Here is a 14,631-nt window from a genome sequence, read left to right on the forward strand (position 1 = left end):
CATTATTTGAGTAAAGCAAGTGACTTTTTTGAAAGCCTTGAAAGCTCTTTCTTAACAAGTGGGGATCCATCAATAAAGGGCAAAAGCCCAGTCTCTTATCAAGTAAAAAGAGTAAAAGAAAGTAGGGTTATTTACGGGGTAGTCCGCTCTACCTTTGGCTCTAGATATGGTTTATCAATCAGAAGGTATCCGTGGTTATGCATGAGGGGTTTTGAGATTTCCCGCTATCTGAACCTAAACCCTGAGTTTGAGGAAACTGACTTCTCCTTTTCAGTCCTTGGATTTATCGAACCAGTATCATCCGTATTTTTATTTTTGTTCCTACCAATGGTTCTACCAGTCTTTGTAGCAGTCTCCGCTTAATATGTAGTCCATGAAGTAGTTTACTATGGATAAGCAATAGAAGCCCCTGTCTAGTGTCCACTCCCTTATAAGATAATTTCGTCCCTGTCCTTATGTCTTCCCCTTCATTCCTAAGGAGCTAACGAACAAGCGGCGGAATATACAGAAAGCGCAAGGATCTTAGAGAAGACAGTGAGTGTGATCAAGACAGTTCAAGAAAGTGCTTTTCTCATAGGATATAGCCAGCCGTGCCCTTTTAGTCTCTGTGCCCTTTACCAGGGGTTTAGTTGTCTAGTGCCAGTGCCCTTAGATCAAGTTACATTCCAGCGATTGGACCCTCTCTTATATCTTATATCCCGTGGGAATTGGTGCCTTTCAGCGAGCAGCTAGTACAATCTTGGGATCAAGCCTTTTTATTTGAAGTAAGCTCCTTGGCCAGCTTTCGTAGCAGTAGGGTAATTCCCCCTCCAGACAGTAGCTCTTCCACCCCCTATTCTCCATGGGAGTTTTTTTACAGTTCCCAGCTATAGTTGGCACTCAAGGTTGAGTTCGAAAAAATGCCAGATTAAGGACAGGGCAATGAACTATGAGACTCTAGCCAGAGGATTCAAACATGAAGGAATATACATCTTCGAGGGAAAGTCTATGGAGGCTCAGGCAAATCAAATAGGTACGGAGCCTAATTATGGTATTACAGATTTGTTTGGGACATCTTAACTTCAACAGCTTAGTGAAGTTAAGTAAGAAGACTTGGTTAGGGGTCTACCTCATTTATCACCACACTCCTCAACGTGCGAAGGGCTTTAGCGGCTAGGCAAGCAACACCGTAGCCCTCTGAATCCAAGTGACGAGCCCCTTTTATCTTATATGGCAATTAATGAAATGTCAGTTATACCAGATACCGTTGAATCTTTTTTGATTAGTTCGAGTGTAATTACTCCTTTCCTTTTATCAGATTGATAATATTCTTATTATGTTTTACCAACAATCTGATTTCATTTTTTTATCAAAGCCCATCAAATATTGGGATCAGCTTGACTCAGAAAATTCGATCTAAACTAGAATATTTTGTTGCCTGGACATCTTTTATGACTAGAATGTAAGAGACTAAGACAGGGGTTCTTCACGTTCAGTCTAATCCTCTTCTCCTGCCAAATCATCGTCTACGAAAAGATTGATAAGAAATAGTTTAAGATCTTGAGACGGGACGGGGTGAAGAAAGGGGGTTCCATACCTTGAATACGAGCCTAGCCTAATTTCGAAAGAGAATTGAGCAGCTGAACAGAGACCATGCTTCTACTTTCTTACTAGGCTAAGAGTAGTCATTATTTTCATGACATTCTCCTATGCGTCTAAAGTAAAGGATGGAGAATAGCCCTAGCTAGCCCGTCACCACTAACTCGGGCTGTTCCTTTTAGCGTGGCTAAGATGGATTTCCAGGCGACAGATGCCTCGGATGTGGGTTCAGCTTCTAAAGGGCTATTGGATGGGAAATATTTGGCCTTTATGACCTGACACCACAAGGAGTCTGGCCGTGCCATAAAATGTTGAAAGTAGGTATACCGGATCTATTGGTTAGACAATTCTTGCCTTTACACCCCCCCGACCCGGACTCCCCGGTAACGGAACCCACTGCCCTGGAAGAATTATGACCGAAAAGGAAACTCAAGCCTCGGAGTCTAAAGAGGAAGCCCTATAGCCCGAGAAGAGGGGGTTTAACAAATGGTGGGCCACAAAGGTTTCTTCGTCCTTCTTGACTCCCTTGACAAGCTGCAAGGCGGATAAAGTGGGAACACTAGTCTTCACATTAAGACTTGGAATCATGCCTGGTCTTCCTTCATCCATGATGCCTAAGGTGCCTAAGTATGGCGTAGGGACGGCTTTGGTTTGGTATCCAAGAACTCTATCCCTAAGACGACCTTGAAATCGTCTAGGGGCGCCACAGTTAAATTAGTAGTATCTTTCCATCCTCCTATTTGTGGCTCCATCTGGAAAACTGGAGCTTCTATGGGTGCTTCAGGTAAACTAAATCAACTGAAACTCCAACCGGCTGAAGAAGAAATCGCAATAAAGCGTTTATTCATTTTTTTTTCTATACTCGCTACGTAAACTCCACTACTCGGATTTAGTCTCGTATATATTCCTGCCGAGGAAGGGTCTCTAAGGCCGTTTATTAGCGTGAGAAGGCGGTTCAGGCTACTTTGAAAAGACACTCTCTCCGGTAGCGGGTTGTAATTAATCTCAGCTTCCGTTGAGATGAGAACAGCTTTCGCTCTCTTGCTTTCCAGCGCCCCTCACCCGCAAGCAGAGGCTCTCACTCCACTTTTCATAAAATAGAGAATGCTTTCTTTTGAGAAAGGAAGAAATTTTATTTCTAAAGCAGCAGCACCCCGAGGGCTCGTTTCCAGCTCGGCTCTGTCTCACCACCCCTCCTCAAAAATGAAGGGAATGGACCGCAAGCAGAGCAAAGTGGTTTATAAAACTTCAGCAAGCTCGGCAGGGAACTTTCCGAGAGCAGGGCTTTCAAAGTAACTTGGCCTATTGATCTTGACCAGCCTCGACTGGTTCCACAGCAAATGGAACTTGCCTGTAAACTATTCCCTCAGCTGGCACGACATTGAGAAGAGAATTGCAAATATCTTCACTGGTTTTAGAAAATTGAGTCCAGTCCTGGAAATGGTTCGCACAAGGAAGGAAAAGGTCTCACACCGGTGTAAAGTAAAAGCAATTTCCTTAGACTCAGAGATTGCATTTGCTGGCCTTTAACTGGCTTTACAAAACAGGCTTTTATCACAGCCTTGATCACAGGATGGGAAAAGTACCGGCCTGGACCCCAAAAAAAGAGATCACCATCGGGACCGGTACTGCTACTAGATTACCCCCTGTAAAGTAAACACTTTCAAACTAGCCAGCTGGATCTCAAACTGGAGAAAGAGAACTCCCCATGGCTGGGAACTCACAATCGATAGAGGGGCTTGCCACAGAAAGTCCAGAAGTCGCTTGATTCTCTTCTTAGGAAAATGCATCTTCCTTTCCTGATCTAATGGATTCCCCTTTTACTGCAACTGCAACAGAAGGGGCTGGGGATTAGCTGAGCTCGAAGGCAGATGGAATGGCACTTTCTTTTTCCGAACTGGCTAAAAAAGAACTCACTTGCTCAATGGCTGACAAAAGGGTTACCCTACGACTGCTAGCTTTTACTTGCTTGAAGGAGATTAAAAAGGCTTCCTTCCTTGGAGAAAGACTCCTATTACCGTGGACTACTAATAAAGCTACGGGGAATGAAGACACCACATACCACATAGAGAAAATAAAGCAGAATAGCGGGACGAGGTGAGGAAAAGATCTTGATACTCTGACTTCAGGAGGAGAATCCATTATAGTAGGTCCTCCTACGCATATAGGGAGGGGAAAACAAAACACCACACCACATGCAGGGACAATACCAAGCACTTTGTTACTGGCTCGCAAAGGAATAGAAGGGAAAAAGTCTTTTATTATGACTGGCGGGATATAAGGAGAAAGACTGGAACTCTAGATCCTCTAACTTGAGTGGCTTGACGCTCAAACAAGGAAGGCTTGGACAAAGAAATTCCATCTTTTGATCGCTAACCTACTGAAAAAGGGAATGTATTGGCTTGGCTTGACCACTCCAACTGAATGCGAGTAGGATAGTAATGGACTGGATCGACTGAGAAAGTACAATTCGTGCAAATAGGACCTGGGAAAGAGGAAGAAATGAATGGATCTGCTAATCCCCAGACCTCTATATTCCACTTGAGGAAAGATTCTACAGAGGCTTCCACTGCTTATGGATAGTCCTTCGGCCTGCTTATGAATAGGCAAGTAAACTAGCACTTATGGCCCCTCTTTGGCTTAAGAAAGAATCCTGCTTAAAAGTGCCTGATGGACAAAGTCAAAGCTTGAAAAACTTGTCCACTTGAAGGTAGTTTACTTGCTTACTTGTTAGAGTAAGGGCTTACCACTTTATAATTTGATGCCCTTATGACTGCAATCCTTAGGAGTCCAACTAGCTGGCTGGGAATAGGAAATTCCTATCTGTCAACCTTACCATACAAGAAGGGGCAACCCAGTTCCAGAAGCCCCATTAGAGTCTTATTCAAAAGCATATTCTTTCTATGAGTTCTCCAATCCTAACCGATATTATCTATTTGTCCTAAATATACAATCTTATAAGGAGAAAAGGCATATCCTAGTCTCTCTATATAAAGAGAAAGAGAGCAACTCCCAATGGATGTAAAAGCACTCCTACTGGCTGGTATAAAAGAAAGAGTCCCTCTCCTGCAAGAGGCTTTTTATCACAAGATTGATCACAGGATTACTTGCCTTAATACTACAAATGGAACTTCAAGTAGATCGTTGGCAACCGCCACCTTCCAATGAATGCCTTGCCTTATAAGTCACCTATTTCCGACAGAAAAGTCAAAGTAAAGTAAACTAAAAAGGGAGAGGAGAATCTCCTTTAATAGGATAAAAATAAAGAGTAATACTAAAAAGTAAAAAAAGCCCTAGAAGGCAAGGGAAAAGATCGACTAAGGGAAAGCATCGACTAATCCATCGACTCAATCTTACACATAGCCATCACCTCTCCCCTTACTCCTCTTATTAAAAAAAAAGCGCTAAGATCCTAGCTTGCCAAACCCTCTAGTAGACACCTACTATGACAAGAATAAGAGACCTTATTTTACTTATACTATTTTCTAGTGAGATCAGCGCTTGAGGCATTGGATTCACTTATTGGCCTATAACCTTTATCCGTGAACTGGCTTACCCTTTTTCGCATATCTACTATACAGAATATTCTGATGGGCATCCTACTAGCAGGGCCTTCTGTGCCCCTTCTTTTACTTCCTTTGGAAAAGGCAAAGGCCCTAACTACCTAACGGAGTGCTCATTCTTTCAAAGAGCTTCTTTGTCCTTCTTCCTTTTAGGAATAAATAGAAATGCTTTACCCTTCCTTACCTAGCTCACTAGTGACATTTTCTTCTTTCTTCGGGATTCAACGGCAAAAAGTCGACGTGAGGCACTCTTCCCACAGCAGCAGCAGGTTGGATTCTCCAACTTTTGCAAATGAACCCCGTTCCAAGCTCCATCCCAACTGTCGAATCTCTTGAAGGGGCAATATGGCAATATTCATTAGGTCAATCAGGCTTCGCACCTTCCCTTCCCCATGGTTTAATCGGAGTAAAAAAATAAGACATATTCTTTGGCAAAGCAAGCTCACTGCCTGAATTTAGGAGTGAAAGAGCCCGAACAGCTTTTATTGCACCAAGAGCGGTAACTAAATAATCATTGCCACTAACGCCACCAAGCAGATAGGGATAAGCATGAAGTTTCCCGGCCTGCTCTTCCAATATCGGCACCTGAAAAGAGAGACCTATTTGAGCCACCATATCATATAATCTCTACAGAAGACCGAAACGCACTAATTCGGGATCAGTACGCTCCTCCCTCCATTTACGATTAATGACAGGCGCTTTAAAGAACTGCTCGATAGTGACTCGGTCAGACAAAGCCGTACCACAGTACCAGTGACAGTAAGCCAAGACTGAACCCATGATCGGAGACAACTCCATTCGAGAAAATCCCTCATACCAGAAAGAACGAAAAGGTATTCCGGTATTACAGATAACTCTGTAGGCTTCATCTCATTTCGGAGGAAATCTATTATATACCCCCTAATATAAGGATTAAGAGGTAATCCCGAGGCTTTTGAATATATCGCCCAAGCTCTCTCCCAACGGCGAGATCTACGGTGTCCAATCGTAGACATCTGCCTGTAGCCAGCACCACCAATCCGACATAATTTATGAAATGAGAAATGTGGATGTGATGTTCGGATCGAGAACAATCCGAACGGGAGAGTACATTCACTCCTGAATTGATACGGGAGATAAATCCTTTCTCAACCCATGGCATCGAAAGCGCTTAGCGAACTCTGCACAACCAGTGTCAGAAATTAGGGATTTTTGAGAACTTATTTGAACACCCAATTTCGACAAAGCTTGCGCATATTCATTAGCTACCTTTTCGTCTGTGATCAAAACATCATCACCAAGTACTGCATACTTAGTAAAGAGCTGACCAGGGTAAACCTGTTCTGCCGAATACCACACCATAAGATGATTTGATAAGGCAAATAGAGGTCAAGAAGCGTAATAACCTAACCCTAACGGCTGTCCAGCTATAAAACATATCATTGTAACAAATGGTATATGAAAAAGGTTATACGGAAGACATGAATTTACAGCAGACGAAGCAAAACTACGGTCAAAGAGGCACTGTGTAATCTCGAAAAGAAGTAGCAATGGCCATCTGTCCGTTGCAGACTTCAAATCATAAGAAAAACAGTCCTACGCAAGGGTCGATGTAATTGAGGGTTTTCTTTCTCTTCCACTGAAGAAAGAATCCTCGTTTTTCGAAGTCGAAGAGTTGAGATAGCTCAAAGAAAAAAAGGACAGAGGCTCGCTGGAATGCTTGAAAGCGGCTTGGCACACTGAACCGAGAACGTCCTACTGCTTTGACTCACGCCCCTTACTCTTGGGTGGACTAAGATCTATCTATCTTATATGTCCTCCCCTGATCTCCTAATAAGCATTTGACACTTTCTATATCCGAGAATGTCTATCCTTACTTGTTCACTTTCTAACCTTGACTCGACTTCTTCTGTCAGAGACCTATCTTGGGCTAGCGGTGACCGGCTTGAATCAAGCACCTTATGGCGGAGCTTTCTCAATCCGAAGAGAACTGCAGAAGGTCGAAAGACGAGACTCGAATTGCTTCATATAGGTCTCCGTCGGATAGTTATTTCCTACGTTGCGACTTTGTCCGACCTTCCTTTAGGTCCCCGGAAAATTGAAAGAGTTTAAAGACCAAAAAAAAGAAAACAGCTTAACCTAACAGCATCTATTCCTTTTAATAAGACTCGAAGATGCAAGTCTAGATTCACTATTTTCTCAGAATTCATTCCTTCGGTGGCCAACATGCCTTCCTTAGATCTATCATTACCGACTCTCGTTTGATCCCTTTCTATTTACTATTCATCTTGAAAGCACTGTGGAATTATACAAAGTCGGACAGTCGTTCACCTGAATCTCTCCTTCGGTCAAAAAAACTGAATCAAGGGACGAACCCTTTCTGCCTTCTCTTCTAGCTCATTCGATTCCCTATAGGTCTAGGTCTAGGCAAAGAGAACTGGGCTAATTGCTCTGCTCCCATCCACTGAGATACAGCTTACCTTTCTCCATAAGAGCAAAGAAAGATGCACTCTCTTCCGAAGCGGATTCAGCGCTTATACCTTCCGACCTCCTCCCTTTGGCTAACTTCCTACCTCTCACATTCGCGACGTCGAGCCTTTAGAATCTCGTAGTCGACGAATAATCGAATCTAGGGGTTATATCATAGATCCATGTCGGAATACTCTATACTCTATAAGGCATTTCCTCTACCTCTCTCTTTCTTTTAGAGTGATCAAATCGAATCAATCGGAATAGACTCTCTCTAAGATGTTCTACTATCTCATCTTGATCTCACCTGGAGGAATGGTTAGTAGAAGAAAAGATGAGTTGGTGGATTCTTCCTGTAGTGAAGTGCAGGTTATGCTGCTTTCATGAGTGAAGGCATAAAAAGATTGATTGGACGAATGATTGGACTCATCCCCCTCCCCCGGCGCATTCTTTTGTACAACTACCTACTAAGTTTTCATGTTCCGCTCAGTACACAGCCCTGCCTGATCAAGAAATGCATCTCTCAAAAAATGCGTATATGGAATTGCTTGGCTAGAATAGCACTGCGAAAGAGCAATAAAGCCAATGAACTTACTCACATTTCTTTCGGGATCGAATAGCGTAGCGGCATCAGGTTTTGTTGTTTACGAGAAGGTTAACTTCAAACTGAATCAATCCTAAAAAAGAGGACTTGCATTTTTCAACTGCATCACTTCTTTCGAGAGAGAGAATAGACAGAATGAAGTCTGGAATGAATGGAAGGAAGTATGGAAGACTGAAAAACTAGTTCATCTAATTAATGAATCTTTCTTCTTGGTTACCTACTCCGGTCAGGAAAATAAAGTATACAAAGAGTATTGAGGTGTGGGTGTGACATAAGAGCAAGGAAATTTTTGTAGAATAGAGCCGAACCAAAGAACTTCGCTAGCTTGCACCTTATACCTTATAAACCTGAAATTGTATAGTTTCGGACGAAAAGAGGGTCTTTAAAAAAAGAGGAATTAAATAGCGCTTTGACGTGTCCGGGAATCCGTCTGAAAGTTAATGTTGACGAGGAAGTATATGAGTTGAATAGTCCAATGTCGCTTTATCTCGAATCCATCTCTTGTCGCCTTACCATTGAGTCATAAGGGAATCTCTATTCAACCCCTCTTTTTTGTCTTCGAGTGCCGAAGATAATTTTAAGCACATCCATGATCAGGGTACAATGGAATCTGACCCAGGGACTTCCTGAACGCCAGGATTGAACGTACCAAGACAAAGGAAGAAAGTAAGCGAACGTGATCGAATCAAACGAATTCTTTTGACGATTCAAAAACTCAAGATCACTGAGGACTGATCCGATCCATCGGTTTCAGTCAATCAAATCCGTCTTATGAGCTCTTAGGGTCAAAGAGATGAAATGCACACATCACATTCAACCTTTAGGAGAAGTAGTCATGCCGGAAGGGCCTGGTCTTTGATCACTCAACCATTTCTGGGGCTTCTTATCGATTAAAAACAGTCTATGCGAAGCGGTCGATTTTCCGCCATCTTCGGAGAATCGTCCAACTATCTTTTATTTGGATTATATAACTCCGACGTGCATGTGTTCAGGATATAGACGAATTGCTTCCTTCTTTTACTTTACTTATTTAGTTATTCCTAAGGGCAGTCCTAGTCTAATAAGAAAGTTCAATCAGTAAAACTAGTCTCCATAACTCTTTTTGCTCTCGAGCGAAGAGGTTCCTTTCATAGGCTAAGAATTGGAAGGACATTTGGCGATGGAGTCTAAATAGTTGTTTGAGTCCTAAGCTAAACTCCTGTCCTTTTTAGTTCAGTTGCTTTCGCTCCTGGAGTAGCTTTCCTTATGGCTTATGGCTATTACATAGCCGGTTTTTGGAGTTTCATTCTTTTGAGTAGTGCTTAGCTAAGCTCTTAGAGTTTCATTCCTAATCAAAAGGATTAGCCCTCTTTTTTTAAGCAAAAGGTATATCCGCAGTGGAATCAAGAAAGGAATAGGAAGCCAGTATCAAAAAATAACTCTTTCTTAGGTTAGGAGAGCCATCATGCAAGGAATCTTTAATGAAAGAAAAGGGGCAAGCTTCTTTCTTTCGCGCAGTCACTCAAGCATAAGCACACAAGCAAGAGAGAGGAGTAAAGTGATTAAGTCTTGAAGCTGTCCCCCTCAATCTCATAGCAATCCGCGGGCGCTAGCGAAGAGGCGGCAGTGTAACCATCTCCTCACTCTAGGCGAAAAGCAGTTAAGCCCTTGAAAGAGTATCATCTTGATCAAGCCAGTTCAAGGTTGAGTCCTTCTCCCTTCTCTGCTTCTCTGGTAGATTTAACCAGATGGATTTCTTTCCCGATGGTTTGAGATCCCGTTTCAGTTGTAGTTTCACTCCTTTTTTCTGCTATCGAGCTAGTAGCAAGCAAGCCTGTTAGAGATGTATATCCTGTACCCCACTTAGGATATACATTATGGATTCCTGCTAAAACTACGTTATCCTTTTTTCCTAGCCCTGCCAGTCCTCCTGTTGGTATTTAAGTAGTTCTATCTCAAGCCAGCGAATAAGCTAGTTCAAGCAAGGCAGTTATTGAGTATAAGGCAGGCTAGAATAAAGGCTAGGGCCTTTAAATAAAAATACTATTAATAGCTAGTTAAGAGTATACTAGGATTTCTAACAATCCCATTAATAGGATGTCTCTCAGTCCTCCCAGTCATAAGAGTTCTCCAGGGCGCGTATAAGAGTGATAACGGGCATAACGTGCTCACGGCCTAAAGCGCTATTCTTACCTGTTGCCTTCCAAACGAGCTAAAGCTGATTATAGGTCAAGCCTTAAAGCGAGTGCAGTAAGCTAGCTTTACCCTCCAGCTAGTCCTAAAAGCCAGTCTTTCGCCATTGCTTTTCTTTCTGCTGCCTTTCACTCTTTTTACTTCCTTTGATGAGAGCGTTACACTTCCCCCTCTTGGCTTTATCCAGTAGGTGGGAAAAGTGAGTGCAAAGACTTTCTCATATGCGAGTACACCTTCCCCATCCCCATTCAAGTATTACCCAGTAGAGGTAAGAGGACTGCTATCATCAATAACTAATTTAGGCTAAGCCCTCGACGTAAACCCAGAAAAAAGAAGAGTGATTTCGCCAGGGGAAGGCAAAAAAATCCCTCCTTTTTTAAGGCACTTTTCAACTCAAGCTCTTTGGTTTCCTTTTTTCTTAAAAGAAACTCCTTATTAAAAACTTGCTTTCTATTTGAATACCCCTGCTCTCTCACCAGTTTTTAGCTTGACCTTTTTACGCCTTCCTCCTTGTTGCCCGCTGGATTAACTGACTTTGATGAGAATTCTCAAAGTCTCTCCAACGCGTATTGCAATAAGGTATCTCTCACTAAAATATTAAGCCCTGCTAACTTTACTAAGAGGGACGGAGAGTTCATTTACTTGAAAAAGAGGCTTGCTCATTTGACTTCCTGCTTGCCTTCAAGAGGCTAATTCCTTTGCTTGCTCACATGAAAAGTGAAAAAACTTACTCACAGGATGTAACAAAATTCGCATCGAGAGGGGCTTACCCTAGAAATGAAGCTAGATACTTCCTCACTGGTAATGCAACTCCATGAGCTTATCTTACCAATGCAACTCGATCCAAGGCAGAAGTAATGGACCTAGATGCGCTTAGAACTAAAACTGAAACTGGCACTCTGGCAGAAGGATTGAAAATGCCTTACAGAGAAGGGGCTGGTGGGGAACTCACCGAGATATGCTTAAACTAGCTCAGGATACGCTTAACTGGAGAGTACTTCCACTGGATCGAAAAGAGAAAGAATTGGTTCATAATAATCGAATGCAAGCCAAGAGCTGTGAAATCATAGGGTCTTTGCAAGATGCTTATAACAAGAAGGATTGTTCCCAACGGGGCTATCGATCTCATTATAGAGGGAAAGAGAAAGTTATGCCAATTTTCCCGAGGAGAGGGATGAACATTCAATAGCAAAGCCAAAAAGATAAAGTGGTGAGAAGATAAGGAGGCAGATGCTCAATTTTTCTTATATATATAAGATGCTTTAAATATTTCTGCTACAGATAAGATGGAAGGAGGAAAGACGGGCACTCTAGATCTCTATACATAAGGAGAAGAGGGACTGACATACCTGTTTTGCCTAAGAGACTTAAAAGCTTTCAAGTTCAAGGGCAGGGACGAAGACTGGTGAGAATGAAACTAGGAAAGACTCAATAAATCCAGGGCACTCCTACTAGTTGTAAGAAAAGAAATCTGTACTAGGTAAAGAGAAAGCCCTCCACTCCAACCATGGGAAAAGAGGGATCCAATCTTACACACATATCCATAAACATCTATCCTTCCGCCATAAGGCATAAAGAAAGCGACTCCAACTTCATTTTCAAGGGCTGGAACCTACTCTGGACCGTACCATATTGGCTCGCTTAGGAATGCATGACTGGCAACTACTCCTAAATTCGGACTAGGAGCAACTACATTGGCTGGGGGGCAATTCAAAAAGGCTTAGAGAAAGACTGCAACTACCGCCGTTCCTATCCCACGTATTGGCTGGACTCTATTCAACCGACAGCAACTCTAACTTCCACAAGATCTCTAGATGGTTAGAAAGTAGCATTAGCTGTCTGGGATGTAACATAAGTCCCACCGAGAACTCAAAATGTCTCTCCCGCTGCTCTATCCATTTACACACTACTGGGGACTACAACTAGATACCCCTCTTTTACTGGCACTGATCTAGAAGCCTGGGAACTCAAACTCAAAACGAATTGAATCCCTCTCAGTGATCTTTCCTTCGACTATATAAATAAGTCTCGTAATTTAATTCCTCTAACTATCCATTTTTCTCTTTCCCTTGCCAGCGTGCTTACCCGTGCCTGCCCCAGCGGGAACTACCCTAGCTTGAAACTGCTGAGGTGAGGAAGGTACACCTATGCTTAACACTCCAACCTTTAGAACTGCAATCAATCCGCGAGTCTTTATAGTCTTAACTGTTAATACTTAATACTAAGCCGAATCTGTGGACTGAGTGGCTAACTATTCTAGGAGTGGGGCTATTCTTTGTATCGAGAAAATCTTTTGTTAATCGTTATCTCCACGGGCGTGGGTTCTAGGCAAGGAAGACTACATTTTCGGCTCGAAGGAAGATGACTCCGATTACTTTCCTTAGAAAGCTTTCCGTAGCCGTAGAGATAAGCGAACTTAGAAGACCTTTGTGTTGTGGCCCGGATAGCAAGCTTCTAAGTTTTTCTCCTTTACCATCTTACTTTTCTTCTGGAATGAATCCGTTCTAAAGACCCGCTACCGAAGAGGGGCTGGTTCTCTTTCTTGATAGCATGGCTTTCACGCTCACCGGTCTGGAAAGAATCAAACTAATGCATTCCCTCTGCTATCTTATCTTGAATCAGTAATAGCCTTTTTTTTAGGAATTCCTGTGAAGGGACGTTGATATCGACGAGTATGAGGATCCGCTGTCATGATTTAGCCGACCTGCTCAAGAATCACATGAGTAAGGTAAATTCCTTGCTTATTCTTATACTCTTCGTGACCCAGGGACAATGGAATGAATGGCTCACTTTCACTCACTTGAGAGAGGGATAAAGACTAACTAAGAATCTCATTGAGAGGAAAGGAAGGGATTTCTTAATAGTTTAAGAGGGGTATTCGAGAATAAACTGATTGCCCTGAAGCAAGTAACTTCACTTCAAGCTAGGTAAGGGAAGTGTGGAATTGAGACAGGGAAGGCAAGGAAATGAAATTGTTAATTTAATGTCCTAGTAGGGCAGGGTTTAACACTATATAAGGGCCAGGGAAAGCGAAAGAATGCCTTTACACCTCCTTTACTTACTTTTGTTGAAAGCGCTAGGCTAGGCACCTGTTAAAAGAAAAAGAAATATCCCTAACAGCGAAAAAGGCGCAAACAGTTTATTCGAGAACATCTGTGCCAGGACAAGTGGCGGAAGCAAAGGCAAAAAGACTAGCATCGGATTTGTCTACTTCTCTTCCTCACTTTCACACTGAAGCTTGAAAGGAAAACTCCATTTTTTCACGCTTCTATGACAGCAAGAAGGGAAAGGAGCCCCTACTGGCTAATATCTGCTGGTCACGGGTCGAATTAGAGTACTTCAACTTGGAAGCTGAAATCCTACCTTTGATTTCTGCGCAAATCTGGTAAAAAAGCTCCCTTGCGGTTTTATAAGATTGCTTGAAAATCCGGGCATTTCGCTCCTTCCAAGTATGATATATGGTTGCCGAAAAAGCAAGTTTCGTAATAGAGCTAATGAGACCATGCCCCGGATAATGGTGCATCCCCCTGGCCCTTCGGTGCTCTCTTCGCACCTTCGGCTTCTTCCCCAGCTGCGGACCCGGGAATCACTGACTTCCTCAGACCTTCCCCCTTCTGCTTTCCTTCTTTCTGTTCTGCTTTCCTTCTTTCTGTTTTTGATTGAGTTTCGGGTTCTTTCTACGGATTCAAACCAGTTATATTTTGATCTAAGACGACCTCCTCTTATAGGACAAATACCCCGGTTTTGTCCGACATTCTATTTACTAAACTCAATAACCAACCCCGTCTTCTTCGATCGGAGATTACGTTGTTTTCACTTCTATCACTTCGAAGAAGATTATCATAGGTAATAATAGCGGATATCGTATGATTGGTTTGAGGACAGCTAGTTCGGACAAGAGGGTTTGTACTGGTCTAGTGGCAACAACAAGAACAAGGTTTAGATGTCGGATTGTTGTTATAAGGAATGAACGTTCCAAGAGAGCGAAACCAACCGTGGGACTGGCTGACTCTAAAACCCGGCTTACGAGAGATCTAGCACTAGATGGGACTTCCTTTCTAAAGTCCTTTCCCTTTGGCTGCCTTACTTGCTTACCTGGGAATTACTTATTAACTACTCTATAACCTTGTTGCTCTGGCTTCGATGACTTATTATAACACCTTCCTTACTTTAGCTCTAGAACGAGGTCTCTCCCTGTACTCTGCGCTGTAGGAGTCTATCCCCTATAACCCAACCTTGTACCCTGCCAACCCTGTACCCTTTTGC

The sequence above is a fragment of the Syzygium oleosum genome, unplaced genomic scaffold, assembly GCF_021117445.2.
Source record: "Syzygium oleosum isolate NSW1041296 unplaced genomic scaffold, Sole_v2.1 Sole_v2.63, whole genome shotgun sequence".
NCBI classification, from domain to species: Eukaryota; Viridiplantae; Streptophyta; class Magnoliopsida; order Myrtales; family Myrtaceae; genus Syzygium; species Syzygium oleosum.